We start from the raw sequence: 19,715 nt of genomic DNA, 5'->3' as shown, positions 1-19,715 counted from the left end.
AAGCCACGGCAACTATCTATAATTTTCTACTTTTTTTCGCATCAACCATCGATTTATTATGGTACGAACCATGGTAAAGGGGAGAATATTGGGAAAAATTTCTAATCGAAATGCATGGAGGTCAAATATTAATATGGAATCTGATGAGATCAAACCAACCAATTACAAACCTATACTCAGATGATCAGAATGATACCCCTAACATTCTTCTGCAACAAGAGACTGATACCTTCGATATTAAAAGGTCACCAGGACGGGTCAATATCAGCGACAAAACGATTGAGTAAGTTGGCAATTCACTAATAAAGAAGCTGACAGCACTATTTAACGATGTCTCCTGGGACAGTACCCAGTGAGTGGGAAACTAGCATCATCATCCCTATTCATAAGAAAAGGAAAAAAGACTTACTAAGGAATTACTAAGGCATATGTCTTCTTAGCACCACAATGAAGCTTCTAACAAGGATATTAACACAGTACCACTCGCAAAGTACAAAAATGAATTAAGGCTTCAACCACAATAGACGTAATATTCATACTGAGACAAATTATAAAAAAAGTTACTCAGTATAATAAACTGGCCTTATATGCTTTGTTGACCCAACTCAGACGCATTTTACAGGATGATGCTGTTCTCATAGCAGAAGACGAAGACAATATACAACAAGTGCTTTTCAGATTCAACCAGAACATTTCGATATGGTGATTTCTATTCTTAAGACAACGTCTATGACAATAAGTGTAAAGAGAAAACAACTTCTCCGAAAGATAGAGATGAAAACTCTTAGATAAATAGTCGAAGTAACTCTCTGGGACAGAAAAAAAGTTTTGACATAAGACAGGTCTTCGATCAGTTACAAATGTAGTCAGATAAGTATCGAAGAGAGTCGATTGGCTAGAAAGCTAACTTGCCTATTCTTTCATATCTCCAGACAAGACGAAGATCTCTGGCAATTAAAGCCATCCCACATTCTAGACTTTTTGAAATGAGTTGAAGCTGAAGTTGAAATTGATCAGCTGTAAACATTCCTCCAGTACCGCAGCAATTGATCCTTTGGACCTCTAATACCGTACAAATAGACGATAGCTTTTAAGAATATGAATTGAATCAACCAGGAATACAAGAAATGCATGGATAGTTAGTAAAAAGTTCAAAGAAAAACTTACAGGATACCAGAGGAGTGCTACTATGAGTATTGGTGATTAGGATCAGAATCTGGACTCCTTATTTGAAAAAACAAAACGCTATCTTATAATAAGAAGTCTACCGATAATATTAGAAACCTTTAAGGCGATGAGTTGAAATATTCAGTGTATTTGATTAGATTAGAAGTTATTTCCCACATCTTCTTTTTTTTTCTCAATATATTTATTTAATTTCTTTCAATTGCTTTTTCCTCGACTCTTTTTCTTTTGCATACTTGTTTTGTCATCTCAATTTCGTATTGGTATATCCGTAAACGAATTCATCATATGTAATGAAATCATTTTGTGTTTTTTGTATTTTTAATTATAACAATCTAATTACTTATTGTTATACAAATATATTGTTAGTATATTAAGTTTGGATTGTCCTATATAGTACTCATAAGAAATAGTTGGAAGAGACGTTGGACGTTTTATCAAAATACTCAAAAATATGATCAAGAATTTATATTCGACATTAATTAATATTTCAATTGTTTAACTATATTGTACATATTAATCATCTTCTGAGAGATGAGATATCGTATCCATTGGTGTCTACCAACTGGAATTGGTTGTATATCGATGAAATTTTTGGGTCAGTAGCATAAACTGCTTTCATTTCTTCGCTAATTTCTCTTGAATCTCGTTTATATTCATTTCTATCAATGATATTTTCGTCATTTATTTCAATATCCACATTTTTACCAACTAATGCTTCACAAAACTCTGAAGAGGTTATATAAAACGAGGAAGGAACTGTCAGTTTGAAGAAGATAATTGTTTTGTGAAAAAATATTGAACATACATGTTGCTGTGCTAAACAATTGATTCAAGAACTGCAAATGAATATTTTGTGGCGTTTTCTGTAGCTGTGTATTGACCTTCAAGTTTATTTGTTATAGTACAAAACAAAACTGCTTCTTAGACTTTTGCTTTTTTGCTATTGTTGATGAGTCTTCGTGAAACCACATACGGCTTTTCTGGCAGCTACGAATATCATAGAATGGTATGTATGTTTCATCACCTGTTACTATTTCGAAGAAGATACGATGTCTAACAATATTTCTAACGTTTTCCTTGCGATTTCTGCGCTCATATGTCTCACTTTCTCAAAATTTCCAGCTTTAAAATAAGATACTACCAGCACGTTCCTCATCACCAAGCGAGATTTAACTTTCATCACTTTCAAACTGACCTTGAAATTATAGTAGATCATAGAGCGAATGATGATGACTTGCATAGAATAAAAAATTGAGATTTTATTATAAAATTGTTTATACAATAGATAAATTATTTTTAAATTGCTATAATCAGTTGAATTTTTAAATATTTTCTCATATGTATGGAGCAGTAATTATACGTCTTCCATTTGCAAATGAGTATGCCAAAAATAATAATGACTAATTATAAAAAATATATAGATATAATCAATTAACTTAAAGATCTACATGATATACTCAATATTACGCCCTATCCTATAATCTAGTACTAGTTGATGAGCCGATTGGGTATTTCTAGTAGATCTTTGAAAGAATATAGTGTGCAACTCGTGCAAAAATCATTTATTTCATATTTATGTGATGATAAGTTTGTATGGAATATCTCATTTTCCATAATGTTGCATAATATAATATAATATCACAGGATTCATTTCAAAGATAATGAATAGTTTCAATTATTTTATTTGTTATTTATTTAATTAACATATTATATGAATATTTACGACAAAACAACATTTTTTGATAGAAAAAACACGGTTATCCCTCAAAATCTAGCTATTAAACAGAATGTAAATCAAAAGTTTCCTTTGAAATTCCTAAAAATGAAGAATGAAAGTTTCAAGTATTTTGTTAGGTTAGGTAAACAAAACTTTCTTTTATTCTTTATTTTTTTTTATAAATAAAAATAAACTATCAATAAATGCCTTTGTCGTAAAACTAAATTACATTTTATGTTTTTTTTTAAGTCCGATAGAACTAACTGCCAAACGGCGCTTACTTTTTGACATTTATAGCACATAAACCCTCAAAATCATATTTGTATCATTTTTGACAAGTGTGCAAAGTTTGAATTGAATCCGATCGTTGAAAGTATCCCAAAAGTCACTTAAAAAACATTGAAACTGCAGATTGAACTAATGAAAACGGGTTAAAAAAGCCCTTCTAGCATCTATTCTCTTGAATCAGGGATTTCCAATGCTTTAAAGTTAGGAAAACATTCAGTATCAGTCGTATGATGAAACAGTATAAACGTTGATGGTCCAATCGAAGACCAGGACAAGGGAAAAACTTTATGCGATTTGAATTGATGATCATTTCTTAAGACAGCATGCTGTAAGGATATAAAAAAGTCGCCAGGAATCTAAATGAATTAGTAGATGTTCAAAATATCTTTATATCTTCTGTGACTTTTAAGAAGCTGGATTGATCAACAGAAGATTGGCGAAAAACGATTGCTTTCCTGAGATCATAAAGTCCAGAAGCTTTTCGCGGAAATGCTTCATTATATGGAACTATGATAGACGGGATTTGGTGATTTTTCTTTGTCAAGCCACAGATTTTCCAGGTTCAGGCTTTTAGTGTATTTTTGGTGCAATTAGGTGATAAGATTTAGGGTGTTGACTCTTGATAACAAGTTTCCATTCGATTCTCGAGCTATGTAACTCGTTATTTTGTGTGTAAAAACGTTCCTCCGATAGATTTTCACTCCCAACTATGTATGGTGTTTAAGGAAAAATATTGCGCAAATTATGCAGAAAATTCAAAGACGGACGTACATATTTTGATAGAATACTGTCTCAACTCCCTCTTACAGCCCAGACTTAGTTTCCAGTTATTACAATTTCTTCCCTAAATGAAACGAACACTTGCGGGATTCATTTCGGAACCGTGGAAGAGGTTTATGTCTCCAAAAATACATTGATCTAAACGACAATTATAACGCAAATTAAAAGTAAGTCTAAGCTTTCCAAACATGCCAATAAACAAGTTTTTCATTGATAAAATTCGTTGGGAACCTTATTTTATGGACAATCCTCGTGCATCAGAACTAGACTATTAATGATGGGAAAAACATTCTGTTATCGGATGAAACTTGAGATCTTGAAGTTTCAAATGGTAGTGTCTCTAAAATATGTCAAGTTCAGGCTTTTAGTGTATTTTTGGTGCAATTAGATCAGAATTTATCGTTTGTTGCTGTAATTGAGGCTCTATCCATTCACTACTACCAATATTTTGAATGACCTCTTAATGTGGTTAGAAGTTGAAGCTACGACTTGCCGATTAGAGCAGTTGGTAACTACTCAGAGGTTTCATCGCAAAATTTTTTCCTAACTGAATCCATTTTCTCATATAGTTTATTGATAGTTGACTCTATTTACGGAAAAATTGAGCTGATACTCGCGTCAAGGTTAAAGGTTATCACATTTTTGGTTTTGGAAATGGATAATATTGATACAGGTGCGATGTGGTTTGAATAAGATGACATTGATTGAAATAAAATTTGCTGATGTTGATTTGTTGATTTGATGATTAAATCCATCAAGTGTCTTCTCGATTATTTATAGTTATATAATAGTTAGTAATGTTGATTTTACATTGCAATTTAGTTCTTTCGGGTTTAAAAAATCACATAGTATTATACTGCATGTTTTAGATTATAAATTGATATTGTTTTATACTTAAAAGTGTTGAGTAATATATATTAGTACTATATTTAGAAAATTATTAATTATTACTTTTATTAGCATTTTTAACTTTTACAATTTTGGATTTTGGAAATATGTGTGATGGTATTCAATTACGTACTACATAGTCGAGCGAAATCATCAAAACCAATGGTGGGGTTAAATATAAAATAAACAATCATTAAAAATTCAATGTTTATTTACAATATTTGTTTAAAATGAAAACTTTAAAGAATAAGTAATAATTGGGCCACTAATTGGGTGTTCCGCTTCTAAAGCATATGTATGCCGAGTGGCAAAAGTTCATATTTTTATACAGTGTGTCTACTTAAATTGGAACCATATGGAAAACTTTTTTATTAGTGGTTTTATGACAAAAGTTGTTGTTGATAAAAAGTTCTACGTGGTCCAAAAGTTATAATGCAACCATCAGATATCAATTCTTCAAAGCAGTATACGAGGTTTGTCAAAAAATTTGAATTTTGTGCAAGAGTAAACTTAAACAGTTATAAAGTAAAGTTGTTTTGAATTAAAAGTTATTTACTATGAAAATTCAGATTTTGTGATTTTTAATACAGCTTCGACATAACCACCTTCTCTTTGTAAACATTTAATTATTCTTTTGTAAAACTCTTATATTACTTTCCGTAATTTTCTGGCATTCTTCAGAAATAATCCTTTCCAATTGGTCTACATCATCAAATGGTCCTCGCTGATAAACCTGCCGTTTTAAGTAACCACTATGAAAAAAGTCAAGGGGACTCAAATCAGCAGACCTAAGAGACCAAAAAATATCTGAATACCTGTGAATCACCTTCCCATTAAATATATTTTCGTCTAATATACTATGGATCGAAGCACCTTCTTGTTTAAACCAAATTGTCTAACAGAAGGTCGTGCAAAAAATCACTCACTTGATTTCCCAATAATTATAAATATTTTGCGGGATTTAAGGAATATTGCAAAAGGAATCTTGTGAAAAACGGGTCTTTATGCAACTTTCCTTGGATCAGAGTGCAGAATTCAAAGCGAATATCGTAATCACTTGGTGGTAACGTGTGTACAAATTGCGATTGGTATGCATGATATTTATCACCTTCCAAAATTTTGCCACTGAATCCTTAATAATCTAATTAATACGGAATTATTAGTAAATAATCATAAAACATGAATTTTCATAATAAATGGCTGTAATTGCATTTTTGAATATAACTTTCAATTCAAAACCACCTTACTTTATAACTGTATAGTTTACTCTTGCGCAAAATTCAAATTTTTTGACAAACCTCGTATACTGCTTTGAAAAATTGATATCTGATGGTTGTATCATAACTTTTGGACCATGCAGAACTTTTTATCAAGAATAACTTTTTTTTACAGACTGTATATGAGGTAAAAAAGTGAGTATATTTAGAAACTACTATGATTGATAGTTTTAAACTGACAAAAATATTTTTCAGATACTAAATTTTTGGCTATAAGACACGTATGTATACAATGCGGTTCAACTTACAAACACAATCAATCGTTGAAGAGACATTTAAGGTACGAATGTGGTCGACAGCCAACATTACCATGTCCAGGTTGCTATAAGAAATTCAAATACCCATCCGATTTGAAAATGCACATAAGTAAAAACAGGTGTCCAAAATATAGGGACCAGAGTGTCATTTGACAGTAAATAATGGGATTACTTGAATTTAATTGTAAATAAAAATGAATAAATTCTGTGCTTTTATTTGGTATAAACCCTAAAATATGTTTTAAACGATTATATTACAATGTTTTTTTTATTTATTTAAACTATTTTTATCCGTGAAATGGATTTATATACACTTACAGTAGAACCTTTTCATAATAATTTCTAACTATTCACATAGGGAGGAAATGATTGAAAACTTGTTTTTCGAGATATCTCGGAAATTATCAATCTTACAAAAATTTGTGCAGACATATTTCGTAGTAAATTACTTTGCCCACAATTATGTTTATGTAACTTTTTGTCATAAATGAAAAATTTAAAAAGTTATGAGCTAAAAAGTGAAAAAATCTCATCAGAAATTTCTTTTTTTATAAAAATTATAATATTGTTAAGAACTCGTCCACGACATGGACCGAGAAGCCGTTTCTAATCGGTTATAATGGTCTGAAATTTGGTGAACGTGCCCGAGTGCAAAAGTTCTCGAACTTGATGCAAAAATTCGCGATAATCCCTCATTTCTGAATTATAGGCATTCAAAGTTTATTTAAGTATATTTTCTAAATTATACCTTCGAACATTATGAATTTTGGATAAATGATTACGTTTATTGATTGACGGAATGAATAATTGTGCAATACCATCTGAAGGACAGGAGCGGCTCATGGCCAACGGTTTGTTTAACTCGATAAAATTTATGGTTCAGGAGATATGTAAATTTTGAGATCGTTGTACATGCCAAGGAAACCGTTCGCCATAAAGAGACATTCCGAAAAAAATTATCATAAATTGTAATTATTGAAAATACATAGAGGAGGTATTACAACGCGATCAAAGATTTATAATTGAACTGCATACAACGTGTTACTTACATAAGGAAAACATTGAAATGTAGAAACATTTAGTTGGTTAGTCTACAACGTACAAATAAAAACAATGCAGCTGCTAAATTAAACATTTTATTGAAAATAAATAGTCGCTCATTTGATTTTTTTAGTATATGCAGAAATTTCTTGTGTATGTATATGAAAAACGGCCTTAACCGGCATCGGTTATATAGTTGTTTGATACGGATCGTTTTACTAATTTTCGCTTTCGTTAAAGAAGCGAACTTTGACTCAAATTTCTGTAGATTCTGAACGATAGTACATCAAAACAAACCTAAGCGGTTCGTCGTCTACATTTCGTGAATAATATACTTCTTTTATATAATTCGGTATTATCATGAACAGAAATTACTATTAACTCTAAGTACGTACTGAAAAAATAGATTTTAAGAAATGAATTTGACGTAATTTATTTTTTTTTGTCTAACCACATTGATTTTTTAGGTTTCCATTTAGCTGACGATTTTTTCCATTGCAATTCCTGCGGTGCCAGATATTTGCACAAAAGAAGCGTCGTGCGACATGTTAATTTAGAATGTCCGAACTCGTTTAGATTTAGATGTTCGATATGCAGTACGAGATTCAAAGACGGTCTAAGTTTAACTCTACATGCAAAGGAAAAACACTAACAATATAAATATTTTTATATTGAAATAATATCGAAGTACTAATCATTTAAATATCAGTTTCGTAATAATAGAATACGAGGTGTGATGAAAAAAGAAATGAAAGTTACATTAAATCGCTGAATCTAGACTAGAACCATTTCTGAGCAGAATGTGTAATATATTATCTACTTATTCTTCATCTTCTTTTCATAATACGATATCTTTCCTCATCCTTTTTACATTGTAATATAATTAAGAGAAGTGGAATTTTTTTTTTGGTCAAGTATTTCCTCAAAGTTTGGATTGGAGAACCCTTGTTGTAGTGGCAGCAATTTTGAGGCAATTGTTCAAATGTACAACAGTTTCAATATCTGTTATTTATAAAATTGATACTTGAATAAGATTTTTCGCACAAATAATTAAAGCTGAACTTACCTTTTAACCTCAATGCTACTTGTATTACAGCTGGATAGTTTCCTTTAAGGATTAAAGGTGAAATATTTCCAATAATAGTGAGGGTTCTTAAAAATAGATTATTTTGAAATATTCAATTTCAACTGGAGCCTGATTTCCACGGAAAATATTTTACATTACAAGCGGAGAAATCTTTTGCATCGATCTTTACAAAAAAAGAAGTTGTGCCAAAATTAACATTCTTCTGAAATTCTGAAATATTGGAAACGTTGATTGAATTGTCGTTTGAAGTCTGAAAGAATTTAAAAAAATGCTTTGTTTCTTACTGGGGTCCGTTGGAGGATTTTGTTTGTCAACGATTTTCGTCATACAAGAAAAGTGCTTGTATTCAAACTTTATAACATTTTTTCCCACCGCTTAAACTGTTTGAAACGTGACGTTAAATTTAAAATCATCCAACCAATCTCATTATCTTTGTATTATGCACTATCTTTTCATCATTTTCGTAGTAAGCATGAAGCTATGAACTAACCATATCAGTACGGTTTCTGATAACCATCGAAACGCGGAATGATGTTCCGATGGCTGCCTTATTTTAGTCCAGTTTTTCGAAAAAAAATGATGGGTTTTTGGATTTTTTATAGCACAACTCATTCTAAAAACGGACTAAATAAAGCTCAAACGTTAACGCACGAATAGAACACACACAACATAGACATAACCTCACTCTGACTATAGCGGTAGTTCGTACAAACAATGAGCTATTGGGGGTTACCAACGCGAGCGTGTTCGTGAGCTAAACGAACCTCTCGAGCAGCTCGCGTTCGATTGTTTGGCAACTACTGATTACCACATAATAAATTCGCTTCTGTGATGTTTATAATTATATAAATACGGTTGTCTCGCATTTTTCTACAAAATTAAATAACATTGCATTCTTGTTTACAGGATAATTGTTCAATTATATTACTTCGTATGTGATTATTGCTAGAAACATTTTTTTATCACACCTCGTTGAAATAATTTAAAAAAATAAATTTCTCATTAGTTTCGACGGTTACTTTAAACGGTTATTTTAAGAAAAACAAAACGTTTTGTTTAAAGAAATCCCAATCTACTTTGATGCATTTTTTATTAACTTGAATGTTTAGGACTAATTGTCTTTTAGTTGCTTCTATCTCATGCTCCGTCTTAAAACGTCGAATAAATAACCAAAAATCACACATCACCAAATCAAACGAATAGAGTGGATGTTTATTCGCGAAAAACTCCTCAGGCTATTGTGTGCCGATGCATTAACGTGATACAGCATTCATTATATAGTTCCTAGTGGAGCAAAAATTACTTTTTAGTTTTTTAGCAAATTGGGTAAAAAAATGAGGTCGCTATCCTTAAGCATTGTTTTGTTAACGAGTAATCTTCATAATCTTCATTTTCTTTCCATGTTAAATGTATCTGTTGCATTTATTTCTCAATAAATGTTCTCCATGTTCCTCTGCCTGTTTTTCGTTTCCCTGTATAATAATTTAATGCTTATCTGGTATTGTTGGTTGCTGATTTCCATAGTATCTAACCTAGTCATCTCCAGTGGTCTATTTTCTCTTCTTCGGCTAATTTCCAAAGTTGTTTATTTACATATTTTGTTTGGCTCAGAAACTTGCTGTTGAAACACTTGTTTATACCATTTTTATATGTTGTGCGCCAGGTCTTTATGCTCAATTGATCCACTTCTTTTCTCTTCTCTTCCTTCTAAATATGAGTCGCTTTCTGTTTTGATTTTGCCGTTTCGTGATGCATCATTTATCCACGTATATTGCTTGACTCTTGAAATGCAAGTTAACATTTTGTTTTGTAGCAGTTTGCTGTAACTGTACGCTGTTCTACAAGCTTTTCCTTGATCGTTGACTTGTTTTAAATTCATTATACTACGACTTTCACCACAAAATGCGCGTTTGCTAATTATATTTATCTTGACTAGCAAAGACTCAATTTTAGCCAAAATTTACTAATTAATGATGGTGATTTTAAAGAATTGTGGCATTTGAAAATATACAGATTGACATCCGAAAAGAAATCCCGCATTTTTTTATATTAGTTATTTTGTTAAAAATATAAAGAAAAAAGTTTCCAAAATAGAAATTAAGGGATTTTAATAATATAAAACATTGATCAACGATAGATTCTTTTAGCTCAACTATGAGACTTATTGAAAAATTTTCGAAAATTAATAAAAAATACAGAAACTTTCTACCTACATACATTGGGATTTCTATATTTGTGAGATATTTGATACAAATCATGTTTGTAGTAGTTTTCAGTTATTCCAAACTTGCCTTTTTGGATAGTCATGTAAACTCATGTTTGAACTAATATTCAGAATTTACTAAAATAGTTTTGTTAATTTATTTTGTTAATTTTTGTAATTAATGTTTCGAAACGCTTGGTTTGACTTTATTTGCAAAAGCCTTTAATATGATTGAAAATACACATAAAAATTTAACTAAAACTGTTTTTTTTTTTTCAATAAATATGTACATGGTACTAAATTTAACGTTTACTTTATTTCACTTTCCTTCTCCAATGAATATTATGAACCATTCAATTTTCGTAACTATTTTGAGTTTGAAAAATTATATACGGGGACTTGTAGGAACCATGAAATTCATTATACCACAGGGAAAAAATTTACACAAGAATTACAGGATGTATTTATCTGCAGTCAAATTTACTTATTTCTACTTGTTTCTCAGGGCGACTTGTCTGTTATAATTTTTTTCCCTGATTCTGTAATATAGTCCGTTCTTAGTTGTCCATCCGGCTAACTACAATCGAGTTCTATTGCTCTGATAAAAATAAATTCAAATATTTCGTGAAGTTAAATTTCGAATTTCGATTGACCACTTATACTATCTTAAAGGTCACAAATTGGTGATAAAAGGTCAGTCGGTCTTATTAATTGGTCAGCATTGGAAAATTTACTGCCTTGATGCAATGAACTAGCCCAAAGCATGCGCGCTATATTTTTTTTTAAATTTAAACTTTAACCTTAAATAAAAACTTTTCTGATGCTGATCAATTAATAGGACCAACTGACCTTTTATAATCAATTTCTGACCTTTCAGATGGTATAATTGGTCAATAATTGGTTACTGGAAAACAAAGTTTAATGAATATGTCGTGAACAAGAAAATCGAACAAAAATTATTGGACAGGAGGATGTTACTTATAACGTCACATATTTTCAAAACTTTATTCAAATATTTATCTAATTTAATCGTTAAAATATTGGTGAAAACTACAACATTCTAGCTTCGCCATGGTGCTTTTAAGACATCAAAAACCACTTTGATAAGTTTTTAGAATTATTTCTACTGTTTTTTGTATATATTATTACGTTTGTTAACTTTTTATTCATTTTAGTTCATGCTGATAAAACCGGAAGATACCCATGTGATAAATGTGGAAAATCTTACAAAAATAAAGCTCATTGGCATCGGCACAGACGGTTTGAATGCGGAAAAAGTCCAAGCTTTGTTTGTGAAATCTGCCAATACAGAACTTTCAGAAATGATACGTTACAAGCCCATCTTATATCAAGGAAACACGTAGAAAATGAATCTAGAATATTGTTGGCCTCATCCTAATTCGATTATCGCAGCTTTTCTTAAATATATACAGAGTGTCCCAGTTAAAACTATCTGTATATGGCAAAATACTTTTAGTAAAATCATGAAAATTTCCACGTTTGGGTTTTCGGATACGATCTTCTTAACTAAAATATTTTCAAAGATGGCCGATCTCCGGTTTTTTTACAGACCTTGATAAGATAAAGAAAAATACTTTTTTATTTCTCAGTACTTGTATCAACTCCTGAATGCATTAAAATAGAAAAAATCGAGTGGTTCTATTTAAAAAAATAAAGAAATTTGATTTTATAAAGTTAAATTTTTTATACACACCCTGTATGAAATGTAAAATTTTTCAACTAAGATTCAAATACGTCTTATCTTGTTAAAAGGAACCGAACAGAAACCATTTTCATATTTTTAAAGGTATCCTCGTAAAAAAATAATTTATAAGGGTCTGCAACGGTCAAATTTTTTACAAAAAAGTTTATAACTCAAAAAGTATGCATTTTTCGAAAAAAGTTTTTAGACAAAAGTATACTAAAATTTTACGTAGATTTCAAAAACGTTTCAATATACAGGGTGTTCTATTTAGAATAACAAAGTTACAGTCAACTTCCGGTTCTACCATCTTTGAAAATATTTTAGTTAAAAAGATTGTATCCGAAAACCCAAGCGTAGAAAATTTCATGATTTTGCTATAAGTATTTTGCCATGTATACAGATAGTTTTAACTCGTCGTGGAACACCCTGTATATATATATATATATATATATATATATATATATATATTTATATTGATATTATTTCCCATTTTATATTTTTGTTTGCTGTACATATAATTAAAAATACTTTGAAACATAATATGAATTATTCGAAAAATCAACAATAATAGTAATTATAACATAATGAAAACGAAAAAGATAAAGTGTATTGATTTGATAACTAAAAAAAAAATACATATTTAATGTTATGTCAAATAAATAAGTCAAGTAAGTTGCATGAATATATGTACTATACAACAATTAATGGATCAAATTACTTCAACGGTTTTGTGTTTTCAGGCAGGATAAGGTATCCTTGTTCGGATTGTGGCAAGTCGTACACTATGAAAAACAATTTAAGGAGGCATCAAAGAGTCGAATGTGGAAAGCAGAAATCTCTCGTTTGTTGTATTTGCGACAAAAGATATTATTATAAACAAGAACTTGACACTCATATGAAATTGAAACACAATTTTTCATTAAAAACCTTGAGGAATTAGGATAACCCAATAATTGGAGTAGTGCAGCGAAAAAAAAAAATAACATTTAGACATAGTGAACTTGATTTAGCAACTTGTAGTTGCCATTTTAAACATGATTCTCTAGAACAACAAATCTCATTTCAGTTTTCTTTCCGCTTAATGTTGAAGTGAACACACTGTTTACACTACCAATTTACCAACTGTCACAATTACATTAACTGATGCGTGTTCAAACGATTCCAGAAATTCTTATTTAGTTCTTGCTTAGTATTAAACTTATCCATAATAACATAGATAGAAAAGCTACAATATTTTTTCACAACAGCTATTTTTTTATTAATATAAACAATATTTGTCATCCAAATCAAATCTTGAATTATTATTTTACATAATAGGCCAGTAAAATTAAGTCAGGAACGAATTTTCAACAAGCTGGTAATCATTTTAAATCCTCTATTTGGTCCTGTAATATAAGTTTGTACCATCCCAGATGGTACAAACTATCCGGCAAATTATTGTATTATTTTAAGTTTTTTGCTTGTAGCTTAAACCAGTTTATCGGACGGAAAATGTCATTCTGCTTAAAAATAACGAGGACTAAATTCTACGTCGACTGAGATTTGAAAAATCAAACTCAGTCTATTGGTACAGCCAAAATCGAATGTTAAAATATGTGATCCTGGATTGTTTAGTACTGCAAAATCTTTAGTTCTTTTTATTTTTAAATTCAATGACATTCTTGCCTGACGAACCGTTTTCCAGCTACAAGCAAAAAATTGAAAATAGTGCAATAATTTGGCGGTTTTTTGGCTCAGTTTACAAGCATTTAGGACCAAATAGAGGTGTTGAAATGATTTCCAACATGCTGAAAATTAATTCCTCAAATTATATTAATTTGATTGGCCTATAGCAGATTATGTACATTTTAAATTCTTTTGTGTGTAGTATGGATATTAACTCATGTAAAAAGTTGCCAATCATAATAGTTTACTTTTAATTAAGAAATAAGTATGAAATAAAAACCAAAGATTTTTATAGTATTCAACATTCCATTCAATAATTTGAAATTTTTCTATAACCAAAAATCAATTAATACATGGTCTGATGAAATTTGACCAGGACTACGCGCCTAAATCAAATCGGAAACATTCTTTTCCCAATTTATACAATCTTTCTCAATTTGTGTGATTTTTGTCCAGCGATTTGTTATTGGAAAAAAGTTGAACAACGAGTTTGCTTGATATTTTAAGTATTTAATAAAATTCTGGTTACGAAATCATTGAGTGACATCAAGGTTTTAGTAAGGATCTTGAAAACTGGCTGTTGACATTCCTTAAAGTTGAATTCAACCTATTTTGGTTAATTTTTTGGGAAACAAATTGATTCAAAACAACGTCGAATAGAGTCTATATTTTTCAATCGCGTCATTTTGGCGTGGATTTATGGATATGACGTCTAAAATGTCCAACAATCTAGCGCATGGCGCTCCAAAAATGTGCCAAAACCGAAGAAATCACACGTTTTCAATAAGGATAGTACTTGGCAGACAATTAATAGATTTTTCGCTAAGAAGATACACCGTATTCATCAGATTTAACACCTTCTGATGTTTTTCTTTATTCGAAACTGAAATCCACTTGAAGGCCAGTCCAATCGAGGTTGTTTACAAGTACAAAGAAAATTGGATTGAGCATTGGCATGCTTGCATAAAGTTCAGATATAATCATTTACCATAATTATTTCAAAATGGCTTGGAAAAGATGATTAAAGAAACTAGACAGTCCCTGTTTCACGAAAAGCTTTCCTACTCTACTGGCAAATTCGAGGGGCAACATTATATCTATAAAATCTGCCTTCGTAGCAGAAACAAAACCAATTAAAATTATTGATACAATTGTGGGATCAACTTTTCAAGGAATATCTAACGTTTCCAATCGGTAACATCTTCGGGAAAATTTGTTGTTGTTTATTGACGATTCCTATGGAAAATAACCTCCCGAATCCAAATATATGACCTCAGTGTTCACCTATCATCCTTCTTTTGTCCTTATTTCAACTTCTAGCCGTTAAAAATCCGAAAAGAGGTAATAAAATTAAATAACAATAATAAAAGTGCGAAAAACTTTCACCCCTGGTCAAAAAAATGTCTTTCACGAAGCTTTGCTGTCGAAGGAAAACATTTATTTGCCACTTTGATACATCAAACTTGGGTTGATGAAGCAGTTTTTGAAAACAGTGGACCAGAGAGGTGACGGATTTCAATTTTTGTAAACTAAACAGTCTCTGATGATCTCGGGAAAAGATTCCATTAAAACATCGCTAAGATGGAGGAGAGATTTTAAGGGAAGGAAAACATTTATTTGCCACTTTGATACATCAAACTTGGGTTGATGAAGCAGTTTTTGAAAACAGTGGACCAGAGAGGTGACGGATTTCAATTTTTGGAAACTAAACAGTCTCTGATGATCTCGGGAAAAGATTCCATTAAAACATCGCTAAGATGGAGGAGAGATTTTAAGGGAAGGAAAACATTTGCTTGCCACTTTGATACATCAAACTTGAGTTGATGAAGCAGTTTTTGAAAACAGTGGACCAGAGAGGTGACGGATTTCAATTTTTGGAAACTAAACAGTCTCTGATGATCTCGGGAAAAGATTCCATTAAAACATCGCTAAGATGGAGGAGAGATTTTAAGGGAAGGAAAACATTTGCTTGCCACTTTGATACATCAAACTTGGGTTGATGAAGCAGTTTTTGAAAACAGTGGACCAGAGAGGTGACGGATTTCAATTTTTGGAAACTAAACAGTCTCTGATGATCTCGGGAAAAGATTCCATTAAAACATCGCTAAGATGGAGGAGAGATTTTAAGGGAAGGAAAATATTTATTTGCCACTTTGATACATCAAACTTGGGTTGATGAAGCAGTTTTTGAAAACAGTGGACCAGAGAGGTGACGGATTTCAATTTTTGGAAACTAAACAGTCTCTGATGATCTCGGGAAAAGATTCCATTAAAACATCGCTAAGATGGAGGAGAGATTTTAAGGGAAGGAAAACATTTATTTGCCACTTTGGTACATTAAACTTGGGTGGATGAAGCAGTTTTTGAAAACAGTGGACCAGAGAGGTGACGGATTTCAATTTTTGGAAACTAAACAGTCTCTGATGATCTCGGGAAAAGATTCCATTAAAACATCGCTAAGATGGAGGAGAGATTTTAAGGGAAGGAAAACATTTATTTGCCTTTTTGGTACATTAAACTTGGGTGGATGAAGCAGTTTTTGAAAACAGTGGACCAGAGAGGTGACGGATTTCAATTTTTGGAAACTAAACAGTCTCTGATGATCTCGGGAAAAGATTCCATTAAAACATCGCTAAGATGGAGGAGAGATTTTAAGGGAAGGAAAACATTTGCTTGCCACTTTGGTACATTAAACTTGGGTGGATGAAGCAGTTTTTGAAAACAGTGGACCAGAGAGGTGACGGATTTCAATTTTTGGAAACTAAACAGTCTCTGATGATCTCGGGAAAAGATTCCATTAAAACATCGCTAAGATGGAGGAGAGATTTTAAGGGAAGGAAAACATTTGCTTGCCACTTTGATACATCAAACTTGGGTTGATGAAGCAGTTTTTGAAAACAGTGGACCAGAGAGGTGACGGATTTCAATTTTTGGAAACTAAACAGTCTCTGATGATCTCGGGAAAAGATTCCATTAAAACATCGCTAAGATGGAGGAGAGATTTTAAGGGAAGGAAAACATTTGCTTGCCACTTTGATACATCAAACTTGGGTTGATGAAGCAGTTTTTGAAAACAGTGGACCAGAGAGGTGACGGATTTCAATTTTTGTAAACTAAACAGTCTCTGATGATCTCGGGAAAAGATTCCATTAAAACATCGCTAAGATGGAGGAGAGATTTTAACGGAAGGAAAACATTTGCTTGCCACTTTGATACATCAAACTTGGGTTGATGAAGCAGTTTTTGAAAATAGTGGACCAGAGAGGTGACGGATTTCAATTTTTGGAAACTAAACAGTCTCTGATGATCTCGGGAAAAGATTCCATTAAAACATCGCTAAGATGGAGGAGAGATTTTAAGGGAAGGAAAACATTTATTTGCCACTTTGATACATTAAACTTGGGTGGATGAAGCAGTTTTTGAAAACAGTGGACCAGAGAGGTGACGGATTTCAATTTTTGTAAACTAAACAGTCTCTGATGATCTCGGGAAAAGATTCCATTAAAACATCGCTAAGATGGAGGAGAGATTTTAAGGGAAGGAAAACATTTATTTGCCACTTTGATACATCAAACTTGGGTTGATGAAGCAGTTTTTGAAAACAGTGGACCAGAGAGGTGACGGATTTCAATTTTTGGAAACTAAACAGTCTCTGATGATCTCGGGAAAAGATTCCATTAAAACATCGCTAAGATGGAGGAGAGATTTTAACGGAAGGAAAACATTTGCTTGCCACTTTGATACATCAAACTTGGGTTGATGAAGCAGTTTTTGAAAATAGTGGACCAGAGAGGTGACGGATTTCAATTTTTGGAAACTAAACAGTTTCTGATGATCTCGGGAAAAGATTCCATTAAAACATCGCTAAGATGGAGGAGAGATTTTAAGGGAAGGAAAACATTTATTTGCCACTTTGATACATTAAACTTGGGTGGATGAAGCAGTTTTTGAAAACAGTGGACCAGAGAGGTGACGGATTTCAATTTTTGGAAACTAAACAGTCTCTGATGATCTCGGGAAAAGATTCCATTAAAACATCGCTAAGATGGAGGAGAGATTTTAAGGGAAGGAAAACATTTGCTTGCCACTTTGGTACATCAAACTTGGGTTGATGAAGCAGTTTTTGAAAATAGTGGACCAGAGAGGTGACGGATTTCAATTTTTGGAAACTAAACAGTCTCTGATGATCTCGGGAAAAGATTCCATTAAAACATCGCTAAGATGGAGGAGAGATTTTAAGGGAAGGAAAACATTTATTTGCCACTTTGATACATTAAACTTGGGTGGATGAAGCAGTTTTTGAAAACAGTGGACCAGAGAGGTGACGGATTTCAATTTTTGTAAACTAAACAGTCTCTGATGATCTCGGGAAAAGATTCCATTAAAACATCGCTAAGATGGAGGAGAGATTTTAAGGGAAGGAAAACATTTATTTGCCACTTTGATACATCAAACTTGGGTTGATGAAGCAGTTTTTGAAAACAGTGGACCAGAGAGGTGACGGATTTCAATTTTTGGAAACTAAACAGTCTCTGATGATCTCGGGAAAAGATTCCATTAAAACATCGCTAAGATGGAGGAGAGATTTTAAGGGAAGGAAAACATTTGCTTGCCACTTTGGTACATGAAACTTGGGTGGATGAAGCAGTTTTTGAAAACAGTGGACCAGAGAGGTGACGGATTTCAATTTTTGGAAACTAAACAGTCTCTGATGATCTCGGGAAAAGATTCCATTAAAACATCGCTAAGATGGAGGAGAGATTTTAAGGGAAGGAAAACATTTATTTGCCACTTTGATACATTAAACTTGGGTTGATGAAGCAGTTTTTGAAAACAGTGGACCAGAGAGGTGACGGATTTCAATTTTTGGAAACTAAACAGTTTCTGATGATCTCGGGAAAAGATTCCATTAAAACATCGCTAAGATGGAGGAGAGATTTTAAGGGAAGGAAAACATTTATTTGCCACTTTTGTACATCAAACTTGGGTTGATGAAGCAATTTGGGAAAACAGTGGGTCAGAGAGGTGACGGATTAAATAAAACGGAAATTATATTTGTATTCAGAACGTTATTTCACATAAAAATCACCAAGTGCTTGATTACAATTTTTTTTGCAAACTAATGTTATTATTCCAATAAATGGAATTGGTTTATGATGAAAAAAGTTGACATTAACGCATCAATAAAAATGCATAAATGTCAAGTTTTTTCAACAGTTGTACAAAAACGTTGTTTTTTGGGCCATTCCGAGTCAAATTATAATTTTCTAATAATATATTCGATTTTTTTTATTTAGACTATAATCGGTGAATCCAATAAGTTATAAAATAAACTTCATTTTAATATCATCCGAAATAACAAATATATTAAACATTTCTAATTGATTTTTATTATTGTTTATTCATTATCTATCGACTTCCACTCGTATCGTATCGTGCTGTAATAATATTCTGATTTTGGTAGCAAACCAAATTAATGAACGATTGTTAGAAGTGTAGAAGGACTCTTTTCCTTTAATTTGAATAGTAGAAAGTTGTCATTAAATACGATCGTGAAGGACCTTCAACAAAAGTACCAAAACATAAAGCAAAAACTATTGATTGATACAAATACAGTAC

At 31.8% G+C, this 19,715-nt stretch overlaps 1 protein-coding gene across 7 annotated transcripts in view; it reads left to right on the top strand.

The window, feature by feature from the left end:
• Positions 1-19,715, top strand: part of LOC130904067 (longitudinals lacking protein, isoforms A/B/D/L) — a 593,400-nt gene that overhangs the window by 318,142 nt on the left and 255,543 nt on the right. The window lies entirely within an intron of this gene.

The sequence above is a fragment of the Diorhabda carinulata genome, chromosome 2 (assembly GCF_026250575.1).
Source record: "Diorhabda carinulata isolate Delta chromosome 2, icDioCari1.1, whole genome shotgun sequence".
Lineage (NCBI taxonomy): Eukaryota > Metazoa > Arthropoda > Insecta > Coleoptera > Chrysomelidae > Diorhabda > Diorhabda carinulata.
The sequence above is the reverse complement of the archived record's forward strand: the minus strand, read 5'-3'. Positions and strand labels throughout refer to the sequence as shown.